We start from the raw sequence: 6,000 nt of genomic DNA on the forward strand, positions 1-6,000 counted from the left end.
TCACTATGTGTGCATCACTGATATACACCTACACTTATGAAACAATATGGTACAATATTCTGCACTCTATTGTCCATCCCTATGTGAAATACATTTTGTGGGGTCAGCAGCACCTAATATAAACAGTCAATCTTTACCCCACATATCAGATTATCAGCAGTAGCAATATTAAACATTCTAGTTCACATCACTTAGATGTTATTAGCTTATTACTTAATTATAAGTTTCATACAACACATCCCTGATTTTTCTTCTATCAAGAAATGATCGGTTTGAAAAACACTATTCCATTTGCGATATGTTTTATGGCATTTCTGCTTTAATGGCATAGAGACAGTAGAGATTGACAGGAAGGATGACATGCAAGATGTGTCAAGGGTCAGAGTCGAACCAGGAACCTTGGTTTATAACTGATTATGTGGTATGCGCATTAGCATGCTACGCCACTAAGCGGCCCTGCTATTTTCTTTTGTAGTCCCTCCACACATCCAATGCTCTGCCTCTCATCCTGTGTGCTTTAAGACTCACTCCCCTCTGGCAAGCTAAAGCAGTGACAGTTACAGTACAGGACTGGGAAGTCTTTCAAACTCTCTGTCTCTCTTCTCCTCCTCAAACAGAGTCCTCAGAGTGCACCTGACTGACGTGGATAAAAGAGATCAAAGCGTAAGAGAAAACAGAACAAAAATATACACAACTAGAAGAAAAGAACACGGCTCCATTCCTAGTTATGTGTTCACAGTGGCAGGACCTTGAGTTTGACAGTGTGGACTGTGTTTTAAGAACTGAAGGTAGAAAAGTACCCTTTTAACCACATTGTTACCACATAGTTTCTTAGATACCGAGTAAACAACATTTACTGTCTTTTCTGGACTGGACTGCCTGGAAAACTGCACAATCTCTCACCCTCTCTCTCTCTCTCTCTCTCTCTCTCTCTCTCTCTCTCTCTGTCTCTGCGTTGCATTTTAAACATCCCTGCTGCTGTCCAAGTTGCTATATAAAGTTACCATCCACCCCAGGGGGGTTCGTACTGTGACAGGGAAACATTTTTCACAGAGCTTTGCCTTTGACTGAACATGTGGGGTCTGTTCAGAGGGATATCTTCACCAAAGAGTTATGTAAGCTGTTCAATGCTCTCTCTATGATGTCTGCTTTGTTGTGTGCAGTGAAACTCAACCAAAATGACACTACTGTGACTCTTCTGTGCATTGCATGTAAAGTAAGGGGTTTTAAGCAAACACACACACACACACACACACACACACACACACACACACACACACACACTCACGTGCACACACACACACACACACACACACACACACAAATACACTACATACATTACCATGATATAATGGATAGAGTGAAGGTCTAACTGGGGGATCTACATCGACTGCTGTTAAATGGGCGACAGGTACTTATTATTCCACTTTGACTTTGAAATGAGCTCACATTGTTTCCCAGGCGGGCATGTTATTTATGGACCACACACAGTGGGAGGGTGATTGGTCCAAAGATGAGAGTTTTAATCAGAGCGACGGGACTCAAGTCCAGCAACATCAAAGTACCCTATAATTCCAGGTGTGTGTGTGTGTGTGTGTGTGTGTGTGTGTGTGTGTGTGTGTGTGTGTGTGTGTGTGTGTGTGTGTGTGTGTGTGTGTGTGTGTGTGTGTGTGTGGGAGAGGTGAAGTCAACATCTGGGACAAACTATATTTTTGGGTGTGCGTTTGTCTGGTTACGGCTCGCAACAGTGACCTTTGGGAAGATGGAGTGGTACGTGCAGAGGTGTTCACTGACACAATGGGAATCACCGGGGACAGCTGGGACATTAGTGTGTGTGTGTGTGTGTGTGTGTGTGTGTGTGTGTGTGTGTGTGTGTGTGTGTGTGTGTGTGTGTGTGTGTGTGTGTGTGTGTAAGCCTTGTCGAAGTAGAGCTTAGGTAGATTAATACAGCCTCCTGCCTCCATTACTTCCAGAGGTTTCATTTAGATCCAGACCAGTGGTCAGCTAACCCAGCTCAGCACTAAACATTCACGTTTCAGATAGAATCTTCTTAACTTGGATTATTCAATCGCTTTGAATACATGTATATATTAGTCTAGGTCATTGTCTCTACAGGATTCTGTTTCAGCGTTATTTTTAGAGCAAAGGAATACAATTAGCGTTGCTGTTCCAAAGAAATACAACAACTTTGCTGACTAAGTGGGTGACAAAACACTCAAAGTGTCTTATTGCTGAGTGACAGACAGCAAACTGTCAGAGTTCTCAGTACCATGTTAGGTATCATTTAGGGAGCAGTTGATGAAGGAGCTGCAGGGGGAGAACAACAGACACCTAGGAGGCATCTCTGTGCTTGTCAGACACATAAACACTAATCCAAACTGTTGCAAAGCCAACATGGGATTTGAATCCAGCCGGAAATAGCAGTTGCCACCACTGCATAATTGGAACAAACAGAAGTCAGAGAAGCAGAAAATAACATGAAACAACAAAGAGTTACACCCCAGGTGGGCAATAACAAGCTGGGGTAAGTGTGTTACTGTTTATACCTGGTCATTTTATTTATTTTTTGCCTGTGAAATTACTTTCTGTCTGGCTGCTCCTATTAGGTGCAGTATAGCACGCCCACCCTCCTCCCCCCTCCTCTCCCCCTCTCTCTAGTCTTGCCCCTTCTTCCAAGCTGTGTTTAATTGTGGATTGCTGAGCCAGAACAGGAGTAATCAGATGAGAGCCGGAGCTGGGCGGCTCACGTGGAGACACGGCGTCTACCAGGGATTAAAACACTGGCATCTTGATTGAAGTTCGACTGGGCTCTCCCTCCACCAACGGGTAAAGAGGGGATAGAGAGAGAGAGAGAGAGAGAGAGAGAGAGAGAGAGAGAGAGAGAGGGAGAGAGGGAGAGAGAGGGAGAGAGAGAGAGAGAGAGGGAGAGAGAGAGAGAGAGAGAGTGTATGTGGGAATGAGAGGGAGAGTGTGTGTGTTTGTGTGTGTGTGTGAGAGAAAAAGAGAGAGAGAGAGAGAGTGAGAGAGAGAGAGAGCGAGAGAGGGAGGGAGGTACAGCAGTGAGAAAGAGTGGGAGGAAGAAAGAGCGAGAAGGGGAGACGGCGCAGTGCGGGAGGGGGGAGCACGAGAGAGCGCGAGGGAGAGAGAGGGGGGGAGAGACAGGAAGCGTGCCACGGCAACTGAGCCAGAGACGCAGGGAGGGAGAGAGGGAGAGGAAGACGGAGAGAGGCCCTCAGCAGCAGAAAGGGCAGCAGGGTGAAGACGTGAGGGCTAAAGGAGAGTGCTAGGAAGGGGAATGGCAGAGAGGAGGGGGTGGAAGGACCAGTGAGTAAGGGGAAAAAACCAAGGGATAGAATCAGAAACAGGCTTAGACAGGAAAAGGGTTGAGAGTGAGTGGGGGCTCTGAGGAGAAAAAGCGGAAGAAAGTTTTAGAGTGAGAGAGGGAAAGAGAAAAGAGAGAGAGAGAGAGAGAAAGAGAGAAAGAGAGAGAAATCAATGAGGAAAACATTCCATGTGCCTGTCAAATGCGGGAAGCTGGATGAGGAGGAAGAGGCTCATTCTTTAAGGAGTCTTCTTCTCTGTCTCTGTCTGTGGCTGCTGGACGGCTTCCATCATGTTCTCAGACAGCAGAGCTCCGGGGCCTGGGAACCACGGCAGGGGGGTCTACCACATCAGCCCCCACCTCAGCCACTGGCTCAGCAAAGGACTGAAGCCCCCCCACCACAAGGACATGGGGTTGAAGCCCCTCCACAGGGACATGGGAGGGCTAAACTCCAATGGTCAATGTAGGCGGACAGAGGCCAACAACCTCACCCACCTGGACCGAGCCAAGGGAATAGGATTCCTATCACAGGAGGTGATGAACATACCGGTACATGGGAAAGATAGGACGACACACACCAGCCGCTTTACTAATGGACTGGGTCTGGGCCGGAGGCTGCCTTTCCCCCTGCGGGAGCACCATGTGGAGCCAGAGTGTGGGGAGCAGAGGGGGACCAGCCCTACCAGGTGGAGCCTCCCGTCTCCAGAGCCTGGCCTCAGTCTGGGCCTCCGCCTCAGACACAGCAGCTCGTCTGTGAAGGACGTCTACCACACAGAAAGCTCCTTTGTTGGAAACCACTACCAGACTGAGTCACACCCCATAGTCAGGAAGTGTGTAACAGCTGCCGCCCCTGCCCCGCCTACGCAGTTCAAAGGTCACGACAAAGTGCCTGTGTGTGAGGAGGAGGGGAAGGCTCGGGGTTGTGCAAGGCAGGCCTACTACCAGAGGGACCCCCATACATCCAGCTGGGTGGATTCAGCCACACTGGGTTCAACAAACAGACACAAGGGGACCGGTTCTATCTTCAGCTATGCTAAAGAGCCTTGTCGAAACATACAGAGCCAGAGAGACTTGATTAGACCTCAGGGTATACCTGTGGAGGGTTACAACGGACCCAGCTCTCTCCATGAGGTCATTTTCACCACTGAGGTTCCTCAGATGGACATAGGGAGTAGCAAAGCCCAGGCAAGCCCCAGCAAGACCCCCTGTCCTGTGTCAGAAGAGCCCAGACCCAGGTCAGAGGAGGTTGACACCAGAACCAGAACCAGAACCAGGCCCAGGTCAGAGGAGGTCCATATTAAAACCAGGCCCAGGCCAGCCAATGTAGAGCAGCAGCGACCCAGAAGGGAGCCCACCTTCTCTGGGGCTGAGAGGACTCACAAAGCTGTGCGGGACCAGATCAAACGTGTGGTTGACAACCTGGAGCAGGTGTTAGGAGGACTGAAAGATGTTCATCAGGAGATGAAGGAGGTAAACAGGTTTATGTTTGCATTTATGGTTTATTTCATACATGTACACTGTATGCACCTCTATGATGCGCTTTGATAGTTTACAGTACAGAAACTTAATCGCAGAGCAGCTTACAAGAGGGTAGACCTCAAAATCTCTCATCTTTGATCAAGGGATTTTGCAGGTCTCGGTAGAGAGAGTAAAAGATGTGGCTATTATTGTCACATCGCCTCCCAAAAATATTCACTTGTCTCTGATATTGTATAAACAGCTTATCATGCTGTTTCAAGCCCTAAAGGGATTCCTGTGAAAGGGTGCACTGTTTTTGTATCTACCAGAAAAACAAATCAAATCAAATCAAACTTCATTTGTACATTTCCTACAATAGATTACTATGTATAGTTTGTCAAAAGAAGAACATCATTCTGATCCACATTTGTATATTGCATTTAAAGTTCAGCATGCATTAAAGACCTTATCTAAATTCTAATAACATGCAACACCTGCGATCTGAATCTCTGCTTGCAAAGTGTCTCTCTTCCATAATGTACAGTGTCAGTCTACGCCACAGGACTACAGTATTAGCCTATTGGTGATGATGCATTCAACACTGAAGGAGTTGAGGTAGCGTTTGCTACAGCATGCTCCATTTACCTAATGTATGCAATGGTAGATAGAGAAGCAGCAGTGGTAGCGGTAGCCCCTCTCCCTCTGCTGTGAACTGTCCCCTCACTGACAGATGCTGTACAGGGAGCAGCTGGATGCTATGGTTTTAATCCATTTATGGCAAAGCATCTCTGCCTCGTATCCTCATCCTGTAAAAGTGACACGTAAATCGACCCATCTCACGGCATCCGCGTCCATGTGGTGCCCAGTCCTGCCGTCTCAGGTGGAGAGCTCATCGTCGGTGCTGCCTGAGAGGGTTTGAGAGCATTAAATAAAACATTAAATAGCCTACCATTAGCCTACCACGTTATGGTAAAGCATTAAAGTTCAATGTTCCAAAGCTGTATTATCCATTTCTGGGATAACAGTGGACATATGTACATGGCTTCCATCTGCTTGCAACAGATACAACATAGCACAACAAACATGCAAAATACATAATAATAAAATGCATAATATAATGCTATTGTAGTTGGGGAGGAACCTTTTCAGACAAGGTTAACAGCTCCAAGGAAGATGACACAGACACAGACCGGAGTTGTTGAGCAAGAAAAACAAAACAA

The sequence above is a fragment of the Argentina silus genome (assembly GCF_951799395.1).
Source record: "Argentina silus genome assembly, chromosome: 6".
Classification (NCBI taxonomy): domain Eukaryota; kingdom Metazoa; phylum Chordata; class Actinopteri; order Argentiniformes; family Argentinidae; genus Argentina; species Argentina silus.